Source organism: Falco rusticolus, chromosome 12 (assembly GCF_015220075.1).
Source record: "Falco rusticolus isolate bFalRus1 chromosome 12, bFalRus1.pri, whole genome shotgun sequence".
Lineage (NCBI taxonomy): Eukaryota > Metazoa > Chordata > Aves > Falconiformes > Falconidae > Falco > Falco rusticolus.
Window position 1 is genome coordinate 12,769,677 of NC_051198.1, and position 20,435 is coordinate 12,790,111.

The 20,435-nt window shown below is 45.5% G+C and overlaps 1 long non-coding RNA gene across 3 annotated transcripts in view; it reads right to left on the minus strand.

Annotated features, from left to right (window-relative positions):
* The window catches only part of LOC119156201, a 65,124-nt gene that overhangs the window by 10,435 nt on the left and 34,254 nt on the right, over positions 1 to 20,435 (minus strand). For 2 of the 3 annotated variants that reach the window (XR_005107020.1, XR_005107018.1), the window contains exon 2: positions 5,840 to 5,993. This is a non-coding gene — a long non-coding RNA (uncharacterized LOC119156201). Of the gene's footprint in view, positions 1 to 5,839; positions 5,994 to 10,675; positions 11,008 to 20,435 lie in introns of all 3 variants that reach the window. The other variant, XR_005107019.1, reaches the window with a different exon arrangement.

The window sequence follows — 20,435 nt, forward strand, 5'->3', positions numbered from 1 at the left end:
GCTGTGGTGATCAAGGGAAATGGCAATTAAAAAATCTAGAATAAATGCCAGACATGAAGGCTATGGGAAAAAAAGGAAAATACTTTCAAAAATACTTCCGGAGGAACGGCTATGCCCTTAATTATTTGGCAAATGTTAGCCAGCTTAATAAAATGATGCACATTCTTGGTTCTGTCATTTCACCTAAAGGTAACTTTCCTCCAAGAAGAAATTTTCCATTGCAGAGGGAGGGATTTGGGGGCTATATACCAGGCCTCTTGAAAATTAAGAAATCTAACATGTGTCGTTTTCAAATGGTGGACATCAATCCTTGTGTGCTTCCCTGTGCACATCTGCAAACATACGGGTCTGCTCCCAAGATGGCAATTCCTGGGGAATTTTTTCTCCCTTCACCCCTCTCCTCAGGTACCTCAAGAGCTTTCCATGCTCGGAGGACCTGCAGTTGGTGCTCTCAGTCAGCAGCCCGACACTCAGGATATGCATGCGGTTTCTGGACATGCACTGAGGGAGGAGAAAGCTTTCCTGCTGGTGAGTCTCATGCTGGCACCAGGTCAGGGCTGGGACAACAACGCCATCAGATGCTTTAGACGTATTTGGTGAGACAGAGAGGTGCGTAGCCTGGGCAGCGGGATTGCAACCTTCATGTGTTGTCCAATTAAAAAAGTCAAATAATTTTGCTGATCACATTCAGTGTTTAGTTTTGCGATTGTGTTTCTGGGGGATCTTTGAGGTGGTGCCAAAGCATTCAGTGATTTTATTATTAGTGGCTATTCCTCCCAGCAAGACACAGACACCTAACTTCTCTGTGATCTCTCACAAATGCAGTTGATGCGACTACAGGTCATGTTGTGTGTGCCCACCTTGTTTCTAGGAGCATGGATCAGCTGGATCCCAGATGGCTGGGAACCGTGCATGCAGCGTGGGGTACAGCTGGTGCACGTGGGGCTCAGGCACTGCATAAGCACCTGGTTGCTCTTCCCACCACTGCCTGGGGCAAAGGTTACTGAGCCCAGCTTCACCCTCTGCTCCGTGCATGCAGGATGTATTCATGCTTTAAAATGCCGCTGAATGAAAGGTGTTTTATGAATATAGGGTATTAAACCTTTGTACAGCACTGTGGCTCGTATGTTTACTTTGGATCCTGAACACCCAGCCCCAGTTACTGGAGCAAATAATCTTTCAGTGCCTGTTGCCGCATGCACTGCAAACTGCTGCTACCCACACAGCTGCCTCATGAATCCGGCTCAGGGTTTCAGCCTCATCACAACGCTTCAGGTGCCAGTTGGAGGGACCTTTTCTTCTCTTATACAACTGCGTTTGGGTAAGGTTCTTTGTCTGGAGAAAATCCAGCAGGGGAATCCCAAGCCTGATCTTTCCCCGACTGCCATTCCTGCCAGCTGCGCACAGACTTCGCTGAGGCAAAACATCTTTTAAGGTTGTTGATTAATTCTGCCCAAATGAAAGTAGCTAAATCTGCAAACCTTGGCGCGAAGCACTGTTAACCCAGGACAGTGACAGGGGAGTGTAGCACTTAATGCAGTACAGAGCAAGCTGTGGGGCTGGTACACGGGTGAAGCATTCCGGCTGTTCTCATACCCGCTGAGACCAGTCAAACTGGAATACCCCAGTACAGAGCCCTGGCCTTTAGGTAAATGACAGGGCTGCAGTCCTCCAGGAGACCAAGTTGTCATGTGCCTCTGGCAGAGGTCAAGAGAAAGTGAGGCCAGCCCAGGCAGTAATATCAAAGGCACCCAAAATGGAAGGAAACATGATTAAATTGATTAAATGAGTCACGCCTACATGATCCTGTGCTGCAGAGGTAGGCAGAAAAGCCCACCCCTACCACTCTGAGCTGCAGATAGCAGCATCTGGTAAAAGGCTTCTTATAGATACCAAGATGCTGGTAGCTATGCTGTTTCCTGGAGAAAGGGTGGCATTTTTGCTTCACTAAGCGTGACAAAGCAAGAACGGTCAGTATTTGGCCTGTGCCCAAGTGTCAGGGTGTCTTAGAACTGCGATGTGCATGATGACTGCATTTTCATGAAACTCCTGAAATGGAGGAAGAACGAGTAAACCAGCAGGAAAACAGCAGACACAGGCTGAATTTGTGCGTATTTCCACAGGCAAGACTTACATCACTAAAGTAGCTGCAGCTTCTTTTAGAGCAGCCACAGAAGGACGGGATAACTGCACTTCTGAAAAAGATAAACAGCCTTAAAGTGGGTTTGACAGTGCTGCTGGAGGGCCTGTGGACCTGCTTATGAGGCTGCAAGAGCTTGATGTGCCGTGATGTCCTCACACTATTCAGGTGGAAGTGGAGGCTGACCACAGCTAAAGACAAGTGTTTCAAGGGCCACCAGACTAGACTCAGTGGCCTCACAAACAGGACACCAACTGCTACTGTTTGGGCTCTGGTTTTTGGCCTGCGTGTGTGACATGGGACAAGTCTTATTGCTCTCATGTGCCCTCTTCCTCATTTAGCCTTTCCTTCCTTGCTCATGCTCGCTGTAACTCTTCAGGCCAGGCACAGGCCATTACGAAGTGTTTGTACAAGGGTCCGTGTGCCCTTTGATGCCTCCAAGTATGCAGTTACCAGTTTAGCTTGCAATTATTTTTAAATCCTTGTAATAACACACAGAGCTGTTTCTTTCCACTCTCTCTTATTAACCAGTAAAAGTACTGAAAGTATTTCTGTTCTCCTCTGAAGATGACTGGGCAACCATTTCCAGCACAGTCACCTTTTCAGCTGCCAGAGGGACAGGGACATCTCCCCAAGGCTGATCCAGGGATTTCATCTCCCTAAAACTGTGGGCATGAACATGAAGGCTGTGTTCACCACCAGCTCTTGTGTCACTTTCCTAAATGTGACATAATCAGGAAAGGCTACCTTCTGGGGAGCAAGACCGATTTAAGGCAGGAGACCACTAGCTCAGCTAACACACCATTTACTAGTATTTGCCAGCTTACATCTGCCTACAAGGCTGGTGGGCAAGGGAAGCCCGTCTGGTGTCTCAAATGGCTTCCCTCAGGCCATGCCTTTGCTTCAGCCAGAAAGGAGACTGCCGCCCCAAAGATCCAACTCCTCCTGGCTAGCTAGCACATGCATGTGCCGTGAGCCAAACAAGCCTGGGTGAAGTCCCCAAGTAAAATAGGCAGCCCAGGACATCTATGGGGACTCCAACCGGCTAGATGACAGCTATCTCAGGTATGTCTAACCATGCTGCTCTTGCATTTCCCGGCTGCAGCCTGCATAGCTGGAGAGCTAATGCAGACGGAGAATCCGGCTCCCTCGCTCCCAAGTGTCCAAGGAATGACCCAGCCATCTGCAGGAATCATTACCGTCCTCCGCAAGAGGGGACAAGGTCAAACCAATTGAATGTTGTCTAAAGAGGATCTTGGGGAGGGAATGTTTTCATTACAACAGTTCATCTTTCTTTTCACAGTTCATCAGAAGCAGGCCTTCTGCATACACACGCAAGACAAATAGGGCTGAGGGGTGATGACGGATACTGTAGGCCCGCGGTGATTGGGATGACCCTCCACTCACACAGCTGATCAAAGGCAAGTAAAACAATCAGCCAGCCATCAGCAACAATGTAATATTAAACTCCCCAAACCACCTCATTAATTGAGTCTTTATGATCAAAATCTCCATACCAGATCTTTTAAGTTATACACTCTTAGACCTTGCTCTAAGATAGCAGGAAAGGACTTCGGAGGGAAATGGCTGTAAAAAATTATTAATAAAATAATGCCTCTTCCCTCTACCCCCCAAATCAATTGCTCTCTGTAAGGATACGCTTCTGTCTGATTTGCCCAGGCAGAGCTCAGAAAGCCAGGTGCCTCATGCGCAGCACTTGTCCCTGCCTAGTCTGCTGCAGACAGAAATCAGGGAACAGCAAAGCTGGCGTTTATGATGCCATCTTTATGTTGGGGAGACCCCTATGATGTCTCAGAACCCACCTCTGGGAACCTGCTGCTGGCCGTGCAATCTGAGCCAAAGCTCACTGAAGAAATGTTAGGCCCATGCAGGTGCAGTGCCAGTGCAGGAGGGGAGGAGAGATGGAGGGGACCAGGCATCCACCAGGAACACATCGATGTGGAGGGTGCCTGCACGGTTCAGCTAGGCCCTCAGAGAGTAAGGATTTCTGAGCCAGACTCCAGTCAAGAACGAGATGGGATGTGAAATGCAGATGTCCTGGAGGTGGAGCTGGAATTCACTCTATAGTCAAGGACATCTGACCTGTTGGAGCAGGTCCAGAGGAGGGCCATGAAAATGATCAAAGGGCTGGAACACCTCCCTTATGAAGGCAGGCTGAAAGAGTTGGGGTTGTTCAGCCTGGAGAAGAGAGGGGAGACCTTGTCATGGCCTTTCAGTACTTAAAGGAAGGTTGTAAGAAACATGGAGAAAGACAATTTACCAGGACCTGCAGTGACAGGACAAAGGGTAACAGTTTTAAACTGAAAGAAGGTGGATATAGATTGGATAAAAAGAAGCTCTTGAGGGTGAAATTAAAGGTCTCTTCCAACCCAAACCATTCTATGATTCTTTGATGTTCAGAAAATTTCTCCACCCCCTTAAATACCCATCTTTGTATGAGATGCTTCTTCTGGAAGCTTCTCTTTCCATTGATTAGAGGGATCTGAGAAACTGGCATAAACTAGCTGGATAAATGAGCAGAGATGAGACCCATCCTTTAGTGTTGTAGTAATTATTGTAAAGACATCAGACACCATAATGATGACAAATTGATAGACTTCTAATTCCTAGATGAAAACAACATTTTTGTTTTTCCTCTGCTTTCATCATTGGCTTAAGGCAATCTTAATTCTGTGCTAGATCTGAAAGGGGTGACTCAGCCCTACATCATGTGTTCCCACCCATCACCCGTGCACCTTGGTGATCATGCATTTGAGCAGCCAGACAGATCAGGGAATTCAGACAGATGAGGGAAATCTTCCCTTTTTTCCCATTTTGTGCTGGGTGAAGCATTTAGCTGGATCAGCCTGATGTGCTCAGTTTCCCGGATGCATGAACCCTATCTCTGGCACAAGGGAAGGGATGGGAACTTATGGACAGGGGCAAAACCGCTACACATTTTGGCAAAAGCTGGATGTAGATTGGCTCAGGGTGGTCATGAAACCACAACTAACTCACATGTGATCTGGTAACCCGGTGGTGAGAGATTCTCCATCTCATTACTGGTTTCCTGAGTCATGTGAGCAATGGTAATTGCCCTGCTATTCTTTTCCACTTCATTATAGAATCATCATTTAGGTTTGAAAAGAGTTTTAAGGTCATCAAGTCCAACTGTTGACCTAGCACTGCCAAGTCCACCACAATATAAACCAATACATTAACTGCAAAAGGTATTTAAGAAAAAAAAATCTGCAAATTAAGATCACATAAAATGAAACTGCTATGCAACACTAACAGTTTAGAGATAACATATCTTATGAAAGTTTAGCACTTAATTATGGAAAATAAAATAAGAAGCATGAAAATTATAACTGAACAATAGTCCCTTTAATACATTCACAGAAGAGAGTACTAAGAAATCTTTATCAATCCAGGGAAATGATATATGGGTCAACGTTTAAAAAAAAACCAACCAACCACAAGCAAACAGAAACAACAGGAAGCCCAAATCTTATTTTAAACATGACAGTTAAGCAGAGTTAAGCTTGCCATGCGTGAGTTCATCAAGCACCTGAAATTAAACCTGTCAAGGTGCTGCATGGCATTAAGCAGCCAACTTCAGCACTTGTAGTAGCACAGTCACATTTGCCAGTGCAAAGAAGGGAAGGCGGCTGAAGGGGAAGGAGTGAGGATCTTTACCTTGGAAGTTTGAGACAAAGGAGAACCAGAATTCCTGGAGCAGACTGCAGCTCGTGTAAAGACCTTTTGGACAGGCTAAGGATGTAAGCCTGTCCCTTCTGGTTGTATACCTTAGCAAATGGGATTGCATCCAGAATTGAAGAGGTTGCTCGCCCTGGAAACAGAATATTTTACTGTCTGAAAACAGTATGTGAATATTTACCCAAATGTCATGCCCTAAATTCTGGCGCCCTTAGAGGATCCAGATACATTTTCCAAGTGTCAGAACTAAAGAAAAATAGAGAGGGGAAGGGAAGGGAAGGGAAGGGAAGGGAAGGAAGGGGAAGGGAGGGGAAGGGAAGGGAAGGGAAGGGAAGGGAAGGGAGGGAAGGGAAGGGAAGGGAAGGGAAGGGAAGGGAAGGGAAGGGAAGGGAAGGGAAGGGAAGGAAGGGAAGGGAAGGAAGGGAAGGAAGGGAGGGAAGGGAAGGGTAGCAATTCAGGAGGACCCCCAAAGAGAAACCCAAAAACCTGTAGTTATGTTTTAATGTGTTAAAATATGTTAGTTAGTTAAATTTTCCAGGGCTGAGTTCCAAATCCCTCGCAGGTTTAGTAAAAGTAACAGTAGTCTAAAGCCTGGATCACCAAAAGCCCCCTTTATCTACTCTACACCTCTATCCACTTTCATAAACCACCCAATGTCTCAGTTGCTTTGACAGGTTTATACAGTCAGGTCACTCCTAAAACTAGTTTATTTAGACACCGTGCAGCACTATTTTTGTATTTTCCAGCTTCCCTGAATTGCTAAGTTAAGCACAGATCTGCTGCCTTGGGCAGTACACGCGCTAGGCATAGACCTTTGCTAGCAGATGAGCTGTACCTGGGGGTTTTTTAACGTGCATGTTACTATAGCAGCCAAGTCATGCACAGCCACCAAAGGCAGAATTTTTATAGCCAGATAGGACTCACCAATGAACACTGCAAAGCTTGTGGAGGTTGCAATTACATATGATGATCCATGAACTAAACTCCTGGTGGTATGAATGGAAGAGCTTTCTTTCATGAGCATTTGGTGAGGATCTGTTGCCATGTAGTTGAGGCTGGATTTGGTGACTACCCTGGCTGTGTTCCCTGCCTTTACACTGAGCAACCAGTGTCGGCCCAGAGCAAAGCAACATTGGGAGGAGGAGCTGAAGTCTAAAAGAAAAGAGCCCTCTAAAGCTTATCATTAGGGCTTCCTCAGGGATTTGGGTTTCAAGCAGACTGTCTGAGGGTTGGGTAAGTAAGACTAAAGAAACCCTGGACTGTGCATGCAAAAACAACACAATGGAAGCTTAAAGGCAGACAGCATGATGGAGGGGACAAATCATCCTCCACCAGCTTCTGGAGTAGTACAGTCTTTCCTGTGAATAGCCCATTGCTGAGGAAATGAGCTGTCCTAGAGGATTCGGTAACAGTGAACTGGGGTCTCCCCCTTGCCAAGTAGCCACAGACATAAGGGGTAGCCAAGACAGCATTTCTGGCTCAGTGGCTAGAACGTGGCGGGTGGTGGGGAGTCATCGCCTGAGGTATAAGCTCTGCTCCAGGGAGGAGTTCATTATTTTTGCAAATTTGAGCCACATCAGCAGGAGTCCTAGACAGCCACTCACCTCCGGGGTGAGTACGTGAGGGTGTGAGGCCAGATCTGGGAGGTGGCTAAGATGTTGGCTTAAGACAGCACTCACTCATCACTGTGCTGTACTTTCAGTTGACGTAAAGCTTTCTGATGACTACATTATATGTTATATATATATTATACATGCATTATATATATATTTATAACTGTTTTAACAACAAAACAAAGAAGCCAAAGTAGACACTTGTTTATAAGGAAACAAAAACGTTTGGAGATTATTTTTTTCTTTCATTTGGCTTCTGAACCACTAACTTCTGCAGTATTAAAGGCAGTGAACTAAGTCTGCTGTGGTAGTAAGTCATCCCCCTCTCTCTTCCAGTTGCATGGGTTCAGGAAAGGCAGCAAAGACTCTGACCTCGTAGTTCTGCGGAAACCAAAGCTGATGTTCTCCAGAATGACTACTGAACACATTGCCTCAGACTTGGCTTGGTTTTATCAGAGATGTTTGGGCTGTCTCCTACTTCCTGAAAAATCCCACTCAGAGAAGCTAGGTACCCGCAAGCCACATTTTGGCACAAAAAGAATGAATGATGAGTCATGGTTCTGGTAAAGGGAAAGATGTCTCCTCTCCATGGACAGGGATAAACGGGGATACTAGCAGCAAGGCGTGTGTCCAGCTACCTGCCTTCTCCTGATTGCTAAGGTACAGTCTGCAATAGGATCATGCATAGGCTCAGCTCTCTGAGCAGCTTGTGCCAGTGCTCCATCACCCTCAAGGTAAAGAAGTTCTTCCTCATATTCAGAAGGAACTTCTGTCTCAGTTTGTGCCCATTGCCCCTTGTCCTGCCACTGGGCACTACTAGAGAGTACTGAAAAGGAGTTCATACACTTTCCTCCACAGCATCAGGCACCACCCATGTCCCTTCCCTCCACTCCTTCCTCCTGGCCTCTTGACCTCTTGCACTGTCTTTCAGGATTTTTGCTTGCTGCCAGTTTTCACCCTGCCAGGAGAGGCAGGCTGTTCACCCTGTTGCATGCCCTTTCCCAACCGGCAGCTGGTTCCAGCTCTCTTCTTTCCATACCGGTTGTTGTCAGTCATCCCTTGCTATCACTTGCAGTGAAACTTTCTGGCTCTCTTGACTTGGTGTTGCTGTTCCTTTCTCCCCACCCTTAGCCATCCCCACCTTCCTTGCTGCCTTTTCCTTCTCTCTTTCTCCCTCTCCCCGAGCGTAGGGTGTAGAGGCCTGGCCAGGGTAATTGCAGGTGCCAGGTGGCTTCTAGCCCTGGTGAGCCTGCAGACTTGGGGCTGGAGCTGCTTGAGCTGAGCCCATGCACACCTGCAGAGGCACCTCCACCTGGCAGCACTCGCTGCCTGTGGGAAGGAGGGGGAGGTCTCCCTACCCACCTCGGGGTCCTCTTCCTGCACCCCAAGGGAGACGAGCATGACACTGAGTGTCTCCCCAGCCCCCTGGTCCAACAACAAGACCTCACAGGGCCCTTCTGCCTGCCTGCAGTGCCATGCTGAGGTTTGGTCTACAGCACTGATATCGGTTCCCTCATTACTACTTGCTGAAGTTGGGTTGGGAAAGTTGTCCCTATTTACCTCAAAACACTGAGTTACAGAGATATGAAGATTTTTGCATGCCAGTCTCTACTTTTTCATTGGTGCATGATAAGATGAACAGGGAAAATATTCCTTATTACCTCCTTCAGATCAAACATAAAAGCCCCCCCTTTGCCTACAGGATGCTGGATAAAGATGAGAGCTACTGCCTAGTGTGCTGGCCAAAATGGTCTCATTTTTTACACATTCTCCCCAAACTGCTGCCTTTTATTTATGTTTGGGTTTTAATTTGCCTGGGGCTGAGACCATCCATCAATTCTGTTTATATGGCACCAAGCACAAGGATCTTACTGAGTTAGTAAGGTCCTTAGGAACTGCCCAGGTACCATTGATGCTGACTTCACTGGCTGGTTTTATCAGAGTATATCAGTAAGCCAGGGCTGGAAGAGGAGGGACAGAACAGCCCATCACCCAGTCCTCCAAGCTGGGCCATTTTCCTGTCCCTTCTCCCTGCTGGCTATGGAAGGCATAATGTTATCTGCTGCAAGATGAAGGAAGTTTACACAGCCTAATTCTGCTGGTGCATATGCTGTGCAGGACTGAGAGTAGACGCCCTCTCAGGACTTGCTGTTCCCATTTCAGAGTAGGAGACACAATATCAAATACTAAGCAAAGAAAATAGACTCAGCCAGCGCATCTCAATGCAGACAACAGAATTCAAGCCACAGAGCTTGGTGCCTCCCACTAGGTATCTCCTAACCTGCTCTCATCTTGTCCTCTTTCATTTTTCTTTCTCTTTAATCTTTCTCTTATCATAGGCAGGAAAATATACCAAAGCAGAAGATGGACTCCTTCCAACTCTTGTCCCTGTCTGCTTTCATTCTGTGTTTTTTTCCTCCTCTCTCCCATTGAGATCATTTACCCATAGCCAAAACATGCAGTAGGTCCACATGGAAGCCCATTACAGATCGTGGCTCACCATGCACATTGTGATAGTCCTGGAAGAGTGTGGTGACATACACCGAGAGGTGAAGAGTTTATAATGGCCTGATCCAAAGCCCTGTAAGGTAAATGGCATCCTTTCCATTGGCTTCAAGGGGCTTCAGATCATGCTGTAAATAGTCCAGCAAGATACTGTACATGGATATGACAACTATTTATAGAACTTATGATAGATAAGATGCGTACTCACCATCTAAATCTAGCCACTGTGTCATCTGGGGAGAGACAGGACTGATGCTTAGTGGAATGAGATATATCAGTGACGATGAGGGACCATTGACTGACATGTCACCTGCTTCCCCAAAGCAGAAGCACCTGAGATCCTTCCCCATCTACTGCAAGTGCCCTTTGTAACTTGATAGCTTTGTTCTAAAGGAAAGTTGTCAAATATAGCAAAGTGATAACCTCATATTTATTATGTTCTTCTGCAGCAAACATCCCTAGAGCCTCTCATGGTGACCCCAGCCCTCTCAGAGGCCTGTAGTCTTGTATCTTCCTTTGACAGGATCTCTCTAACTGTGGCAAATGACCCCACAATCATTGAAAACCCATGCTTGGTTGTGTCAGTGCAAGTTAGTGTGGATGACCTTGGTAGCCAGGATTACGTGTGTCATACAGGTATGATTGCTATCATCAGTACCCAAGGTTACCAGATCTGACAACAGCAGAGTAGAGTTACCTGCATGTCACAGCCTATTCATATTCATATTCACATCTGTGAGTGCGCTCCTCACTGGCATTCATAAACATGTTTCTCCCTCTGAGCGGAACACAGTGTGCAGATGCTATCATGCAAATGAATTTTTTCAGACAAAGATGTTCTAACTTTTGATGTTGGAGGAGGGTGGTGTTTCATGTTATAGAGGGATTGCCAGGAGTGATCTGGTGCTTTAGAAATCTTCACATCAAAGTGCAGGTGGGAGCAGGTTGTCCATACTGTTGTCATTATGGTGGTTAATTGTTATGGTGGTGCCTCATGATAAATCAAGAATAGCCCCATTGTCTTCAGCACTGTATAAACACAGAGAGAGAGACTCAAAAAGTTTACAGTTCAAACCAAAAAAAAAAAAAAAAAAAAAGGCCTTGGATTGGTTGAAATGCTAGAGGTTTTAGCACAAAAACCTTGGAAGTGATACAGATAGCACTTGTGAATGGGTGGAGAGACCTACAGTAAAATCGTCAATGGATCACAAATCTACAGTCCTGTTTATTGTGAGGGTGAAGACTACAGGGGAAGGAAAGGGGAGTGAAAGAGAGGAGGTGGCCTATTTGACTGTGAATAGTTGGTGATGGTTTTACTCTCTCAAAAATTACACTGGTAGACATTCACTTTGGTTACGATCAGCACAGATTTTAAAGTCTATTTCCACATGCAAAATCTAGAGCCTTACTTAGTAAAATGCCAAGCAGTAAGAAGAGAGGTTAATCTAGCTTGTCTGAGACTTAGCATTGATCCCAAGATGCAGGAATGACATGGACGTTATACTAGGATTTGAGGAAAGGCACATGCAATTCCTCAGCCCCTGGCACAGAACAAGCAACAACTGTGGGGTGTAGAGGAGCTCTCCTTTCTTTGAAATCCCAGCTGGAATTTACAAGACTCAGCCAGTGCTTAAATGGATCTTCCATCCTATCCATCTGCCCGGCAGGCAGGCGGTGCTGACTGTTGTTGCTCAGGTCCTGGGTAGCAAGTCCCAGGTATCAATACCCAGAGGTCCATGTCAGTGTCAGTCCTCTTGACTGATGACTGCATCTTATCTCATTTCTTATTTCTAATAAGAAATTAAAACATCTTAATTTCAGGGATCTGCTCGTATCCGTTAGTATTCATGAAAATACTGGAGGGCATACTTATTGCTAATCTTCAGTAAGACTCCTATGCAAGTGCTCTGCTAAACAGAAATTTCTGGTCCCTGGACAATACAGAGAGCCATGGTGGGGACCATAGAAAAAGAGGGTGTACAGACATCAGCTATCCCTCACTGATGGTAGCACTGGCCTACATGCATTTGGGGTTCTTCCATCCTGAAGAATGCAGTCACTCCTGTCTGCATATGAACTGTCATGGACTGATAGGGTAGACATGTTTGTTCGTCATACCCTTGAGCTTTTGAGGCTTTCTAGTCATTCTGTGCTTCTATTTTTCTGTTGACTTAGTTATATAAACTTCCTCTATATAGAAGAGTAAGTATGTCTTTTGTGCTGTAGCCCTGAGATCCTCTGCAAGGCATTCTGCACTGACTGCAAATGATCTCAGACACCATGACCCTGTAGCGACCACCCAACTGCAGTTGTCTGAAGAGGTCTCAGGCCTTGAGAACAGCCACATGAATTGCAACCTCAACTGGTCATTGTTTCTGAAAGTTTAGACTGGCAAAGTTTATACCGAAACTTTTACTTAAAACTTTTTTAGGGTTTTTTGGGGGGACCCTGAAGAAAAGCTACTTTGATTGCAAAGCAAATTTTTCTGGGGTTGCATTGCAATTTTCAGTGCCTAGCTCCTAAAAAAATGCAATTGCATTTGGCTTTCAACAACTGGAAACCAAAAAAATATTTTTGTTTGACATAATCCTCCGAAGTCTGACATGGATTTCTTCTGGAAATGTTAGGTCTGCCCACAAAAATGTGCCAGTTTTGGTGTCTTCTGTTGTTATTTAATTAGAATTCTGGACTAACTTTGCTCACTTGTTTTTTTATGATCCTTCCTCTGGCTGATTTTTTTTTTCTGCAGTTAAAATGCACACATCCAGTAAAGTTCCAAACTCTTCTGCAGTGACTGACCATGTAGCAGAAGCAAATGTGCTCCTCTCCACGTATGGGACATGGGATCCCTTCTCCTCCTGTCACCTGTGCAGAAGCAGTTGCTGTGCCTCTCATTTCTTCCAGTTATTCATGGTTTCAAAAGCTTCTGTAATGAATGCTCATGTTCCACGTGCCTCTACAAGGGTGAGTGTTTTCTTGATGGGTTTCCATGTGTCTTTTTTGCTGTGAGACCAACAGCATTAATCTATTTGAGTAGCTTGTTACAAAAATATCATAAGCCACTAGTGCATCTGGTTTAGATATTGACTTAACACCAAGCTGGAAAATGACAGCATATGATTTGTACCTCCCAGACACATAATATTGGTGACAGGTATTTGTATTTGGTTACACTCTTTTTATTGATTAATTTTCTGTTGGTCAATTAGAAATTGTCCAGTAACCTAAGCATGTTTGAAATGCTAAGCCAGCGTGGGATTTCCATCAGTGTCATTCCCTAGGAGGTTGTAAGAATTCAGGTTACCGTGTCCTGAGGTCGGAGCACTTTCAAAACCAAGCAAAACCAAGCCAGCTCAATTCTGAACTTCTGGAGTTGTTTCCCAGCCTGTGTCTCACACCTTCCTTGATTGTAGATAAATTCTTCTGTCTTATCTGCTTTCTAGAAACTTTCCCCGACATGAAAAGCCATGGAGTGTTAGTGAACACTGATTTATGGTGCATTAGCACATGCAGCATATGTTTCTCTAACTCTGGAGAAAGTTTGGCTCTGCAGAGCTTGGAAAAGGTCTTTAAAAGCCCAAGGCAGAGTGTTGTACATATCAGCATGTGCTCTCTGTGGGTGAAATTCAGCTCTCTGTAGTGAGATACTGCAATGCTGAGGTAGTTGTTAAATTCTGTTCAAACTCCAAGATGTGTTTCATCCTTTAGCCCTTATTGATATATTAGAGAGCAGATCTGAAGTCATGTACCTTGGCATTGGTTTGGTATTGGGACTAAATCAACATCAGCTTTGATTGCTCCATATCACTCTGTATATTACCCTGCTCTGAATGCTATGCCAGGGGATTAATCACCGACAACAAAGAATTAACTACATGTCAAACTTATAAAAGGAGGAGTTTTAAGAATCCATCTCTTTATCCACCTTTGTGAAAACAAAGCAATGGCAGACATACAAATAATCAGAACACCCAAGGGGGGAGGAGAGGTGGAGAACAAGCTTCCAGTGAGACAACACGCCAAAAAGGTTACCTTAAAAGCTTCTTGATGATGGAGCTTACTGTGTTTACGAAGGATGTGACAGGACGCGCTCGCATGTAATAGCAGGGGATTGGAACTGTCAGCCAGGGACAGCCCTTACGGCCCTTTTCCTATCACGAGCTGACTGAGGCATTGCAATTAAACTCAGCACAACAGCTGTAAATAGGGTGAGCTGTAAAAATACAGTCAGGTGCAACTCTATCAATGAAACAATAACAGCAGCCAGCGTAGTGTGAAGAAAGCAGGGAGCAGAATAGACAATTGCTGCACAATAAGAGAAAGGAAGCCAGCAGGCCAGTTTCTGGACACAGAACAGTATCTTGTGATGTATTGTGTTGGGAAATCAATCGTTCCATGAAGATTAATTCTTGTCAAAGAAAAAGAAAAAGATCATTTTGAGTTCAAATGTCTGTTGTCTCAGCTAGGTTTGCAGTGCCTTTCCAAGAGCTGAAATGATCGCAGCTGAAAGGGCTGCGTACAAGATCAAATAAAAGATAAAAAGACAGATTTGTCTCCAGTGAAAGGTCAGTGAAATTTGTCACACAATTAAAACTACTTTATTTCTTTAGAAATCCATTGAAACCAGCCTCTCTAATTCTGTGTTATTTCCAGCCTGCTCACCATTTCCTCTCCTCTTTATACTACTAGAATGACTCTTCTGCCTTCCAGACTGATCTTCGCTGAAGTTTATATTCATCTAATTAAATACTGCATCATGCAGCTTTAGCACTAAAAAAAAATCAGCCCATCTGCTTTTTTCCCTCTCAATGAGAAGTGTCCTCAGGGAAGATCACACGTCTATGTCGTGACGGGTGGGGGTAGGCAGTAAATCCCATCCATGATGAAAGTCATGTTCTGTATTTTCTCTTTTTAGTCTTAATAATAGCTGTACACACATTTCCCTTTTGTTACGCTTCCATCTTGAGAACTCTCCAGACCTTAGAAACACCAGGGTCAGGACTGAAGCTGTTCTGGAGTTTGACTGATGGCAAATTTATGAGGATGGAACTTGCTACCTGACTGGTGACTAGCTCGTCACTGCCACTGAGGACATGATGTGTTGCCTTTTCCTTTGGTCCTTTTCCACCATTTGCCTTTCCCTCTTGCAGCCTCAATGCAAATGAAGCCAATAGAGGGGCTGGACTCTGGCTGCCTCCCGGTTTGTGAGCCTCATCTGCTGCTGTGTCAATGACACCCGATGCTGGAAGCTGTGGCTGCTGTCTTCTACTAGCACCTTGACTCTGCACCATGGGTGTCGAAGCACAGGCTTTGCCTGGAATAGCTCAGCAGAATGTGGAGTGGCATGAAATGGGCTCCTGAGGCCCCCACCGCTGGCAGACCTGGTCCATCAGTCAGCAGGAAGAGCTGAGGGCAGGATGGGCACAGGTAGGCGGAGAGCTCCAGCTCGAGCCAGGCTGGAGGAAAGCCTGCTCACCTCCCCAGTGGTGGCAGGGGTAACAGGGAGCAGAGTTCACAAATGTCCCTTTAAATAGTCAGTTGAGTACCTACCTGATTCTGCAGAACCACCTCCAGTGTGGCTGGTCCATGACAGACCACAAGCATCTAATACTTCTTGAGACCTTCTATGGCAACAGAAAGAGCAGAGTTGTTTTCTGCTTCCTGGTGAAATAACGCAGAGTTTGGGTGATGCAGATACAATACCCCTCATGTGCATAGAAGCATGAGGGAGAGGGGGGCTAGACGAGCTACCAAGAGACCTGGTGAGTGAGAATGAAATGCCAGGTAAGGGGGACAAACCCAGAGCAGAGAACCAGATCTGAGGACAGAGTGCTACCTTCCACTTAATGAGGGGTATCTCTGATTTTTATGATCAACACTCACCGATTAAGCAGAGGAATTCACCTGCCAAGGGGTTCAGAGAACAATGTCTCCTCCTCAAGAACCTACAATGAAAGGAAGGTCTTGCATGTAGAGATGACCTGTCCATCAGGCTGACTAGATTTCTGACTGGACCAGAGAGAAGGTGCTTTTTGTTCTCTCTGATTTGTCCTCTGCTAACATCTGCTTCAGGTTCTTGTTAAAACAAGACCAGCCTCTTGAAGTGCAGCACACGCTTTGTCCTGTTTAGTTTTGCAATGTTTTGTTTGGCTGTTAGCAACTTGTTCAGCAGAAGAAACAATACTTCCTTAGTCCATGCTCTAAGAAATCCTCTCCTGTAACAGCAAGGAGCTAACAAAGCCCACCCCACCCACCAGACACCAATAGGAAGAAAATAGCCAAACACACAACCCTTCTGACAAAATGTTATGAGAAGTCCACTTGAGAGGAGCTGTGTAGGAGGTTCCTGGGATCAGTTTATTGAAGAATAAGGGGCAGAAAATGTCTGCTGCATTAGGGAAAAGTAATTGTCCATGTGGTCCAATACCAAAGCTAATGATAGTGGATGCTTGAAGGGAAGGTGCAAACCCCGTCCTAATTCACCTAAATACTACAGCAGTAGGGATAACTTACTCTGCCCCTTTCGTGGCTGATTAGCTTGTGCCCTGAAGCTGGGCATTGATAGTGCTTGTGATTCCATCCTGGCTAGCCTGGGCTTTGAAGCCATGTGTATTGCTAGTGTTATGTATTGTAACTGCAGATGTTGTTATTCATGCTTTATTAAGACATGCTCCATTCCCTGAGTTACAGCATGGGTAAATTTAATCCCATGTCTATCACAGTTCAGTCTAAACTGTTTGCCTCGATAACATTCTGCAACATAGAGCCCTCTATCTTCTACATTGCCAGAAAAAGTATTTCCTTTTATCCTTATTCAGGTCTATTTTCTTATAATAAAGAGAGTCTCTTGGTTGTTTTATTGGAAAGGCAAGTAGCAGTGCCGGCTGGAGTCAGCTGCGTTACTGTGTGCTCCTGCTTGCTCTCCTCATGTTCTCATATGGGTTTAATTGCCCTGACAATATTTTCTCCTTATATCAAAGTTCTTCCTTCACAGCTCCTGCATTTTTGCAGCTCTCTGGATAGGCATATTGTATTGCCACATCCCAGTTCTCTTAGGAGCAAGGTGATCTGCTGTCCAGACCACCAAGCCTTTCATATGGGAGGTCTGAGAGCCCTGCACTGACTTAGCTGTTGCCTTGTATCCCATCATGAACTACCTGTTTGTCTTCCACCACCTGCTGCAGCTGGTTATGACTTCGCCTCTTTGAGGACAGAGCCCATCCTTTACTAAGCGTATGTCCCACACTCAGCCCTGTGGAGCAGCACATCATGGATCCCGCAGCACAGGCTGAGTGGATTTCCTCACCCATATAACACAGGCAAAGACAGCTCTATAATAGGCAGCACATCCTCTTCACATAAGAAAAACCACTAGCAAATACAATAGAATGAGGGAGAAGCTTGCTGAATGAAGTTGCATTTTATTTAATATCAATGATGCTGGCACCAATGCGAACAACATTTTCTTCATTAAGTTCTAAGCACTTCCAATTGTGTCTCACTCTATTTTCCTGGTCAGTTTTTTATAACCAACAATTACCCTCTTTCAAAAAGGAGATTGAATGATTCCTTCCCAGATATATGGAACTAATTCTGCAAGTGTGTGCTCATGAATAGACCTGAACAATTATTATTTTTCCAGAGAATAATACATTCTCTGGAAATGTGGTTTTAGTTGTCCTGAAACTATTCACATTATAGTACTGTATTTCCTGAATGACGCTAGCTGGGGAGGGAAAAAAAAAAATGGCAATTAGCTTCACAAATCTGCAAGAGGAGGTAGCGCTTCTCAAATTGTACCGCTATGTCTAGTCTGAAGAGTGTAGGATACCCAGGTCAAACTCCCGGCCAGCAAGGGAAAATGCAGCCCTGCCTTTTGGCTGCCTGGAGCATGGCTGTGGGCAGCAGGACACAGAGGACATCCCCCACCTGCCCCGGGGTGTGAGAGTGGCTCTCAGTCTCCCCTCTCCTGTTGGGTTCTTCTGACACAAAGCTCATAATCCTTCCCAAGAGGAAGGGGACCTGTGCATCCCATCTCCTAGGACAGTACTGTAATTTGACAGGAGGGAGAAGGGTGTCTTCTGGCCCAATCAGTATTTAAACAATAATATCTTCTAGCAGGAAAGGCAGAGCGGTGGAGAGCAGCCTGGCCCAGAACCCCTTAGAGACTGGGACTCCTGGGTGAGTGGGTGTCAGACACCCATGCTCAGGGCAGCTGCTTGACTCCAGGCAGGGACTTCAGCCTAATCCAGCCTTGTACCAGGCTCCAGGGCCTTTGGAGATGGGTATCTCTTATTGCCCTCTCTATAACAGATAAAGGACTGTGATGGCAGCAACTGCTCCTTCCTTATGCAGTTGCATAACCCACCCCCTCTTTGCCTTTGTTCACATGTGTCCATAGCTAAGCATTTCATTTTGGATCACATGGAACATTTTGTGTCAATTGAAAACAATAAGACTGATCCCCTTCCTCCGCCTGTGAGTTAAACCCCCAAAAATCTACATTTGTTTTTCTCTGAATCTAAATGATTTTCCAGTGAGGCTGCCAAGTTAAAAATCATTTCTTCATGCAGCTCCAGAGATGAAACAAATGCATCCTCTCCCATATCTACCTGATTCCCAATAAGAAACAGGGCAAGAGGCCCCCAAAACAGCACAGCTCAGCTTAGCAGGAAAAGCTGTTGCCTATGTCTGCACAGTAGGCATGAAGCAGAATTTCAGGTATGTTGGAGCAGACAATGTGTGGCCTTTTGGAGCAGGACTTTGTTGCAGAATCCAAGGGGCCTGACTGATTTCATAGTCACTACAGCTGGGAAGATGGAGATGATGTGGGACTAGATTGAGAAATGAGGATTTACAGGAAAGGCAGCACCTCTTTCCTCTTGCTGTGCTGAACTGCAGTAGGAGATCCCAACGCCATCCCCACTTTCTCCTTCCACCACAGTGACATAAGATCCCTAAAGAGCCACTTCTGAGTGCAGTTCATTAAGTTTACTCCCCAGTTCTTTTGATCAGGCATATAAGGGATGCTGCCCTCCTCTGTGAAGCTGCTGGACTATGCCATCCTGAGGTTTTTATTATACCTTTTGGTTAGCAGATGCAATCTTTGCAATCAGAAGCCATTTTTACTTTTTAGAGCAGGGCCGCACTTTGCAGATGAGGACGACTGTGAAAGCAATGCATTACACCGGCTGAAGGGATAAATAATGCTCTAAACCAGAGGGCAGTTACAATTACCTTCACTGTTCTAATCAACGCCCCCGATGTGGGATACCAAAACAGAGCAAACTGAGCACAGAATTCAGCGTGTCCCTGAACTCAAGGCTGCATGACAGGGGCAGCATAGAAATGTCTCGATTATTTTTCATGAGCTGGCAAATCTCAGACCCACCCTCAGAGGAAGACTGGCCTTAAAGGCAGGAAGATGCAGTGGGACGCACTGTTCTGCATGACTCCAAAGGGAGTCAATGATATTCCTCCTTTTATGTGGCACACTGTCATGTGAAATCTCCAGTGGAGACAATAAAAACTTAGAGAGTGGGACACAGCTTGTTTTGGTGGGCTTCCCATGGGTCAGCCAAACGCTGATGGGCAGAAGCCACTGGAGAGTGAGGATGAGTGGGAGTACTCTTCTTTGACAGTGTTGGTGGAGCTCTGACCCCATCGCTGAATGGGAGAGCTTGGAAATAATCTTGTTCCATTGACATGGCTCAGAGGGATTATCTACTCCTTGACCTTACAGCCCTATGGCTGATGAGCTTACCAGGTGCTTTATCTAGCCCCAGCTGACACTGCCAAGGGGTTTTGTCAGATCTGCCCCTGTTGAGGAGAATACCGTCGGATGGATTCTCCATGCCCACTCTGTTTTGTAAATGACCTGGACAATGAGGCTTTCACACCAGGCAATGTGGTTTTCAGGCTGAGAGTCAGGGCAAGAGGACTGAATCGACCCACACTCATGGCCTGATCTGGTGTCCAACAGCAGCATGGATCTCAGCAGCTGAAAGGAGAGCTGAACCTTCCAATGGTTCTATATAACGACTATAACGACATATAAGGGATCTAAACATAAGCAAATGTAACGGCCATTCAGGTTTAAATGCAGGGCTCCTGAACAGAGATGTGGCTGTAGTCAATCCAGTTCTAACGTCCATCATCAGTGCTTCCAAAGCAAAGGATGAGCTGCCACAGCAGCTGAAAAATGAGCACTGGCCACACTAAACCACCTACCATGCTAACTTAAGAAGCTTTCCTGAAGGTCTGAGGTATACAGCTCTGAAAGTGAATTTGCCTGTGTCCGTGTTGTCAGCAGAAACTATCCCTAGGCCAAAGAAAAGGTAGATGTGAACACACACTAGCTAACTTCTCCAATTTCAGTGTAGTTCAGGCAAAACATTGTCTTAACCTCATGTACACATCAATAATAACAGTAAATAACTATGATACACCCAGTCTTG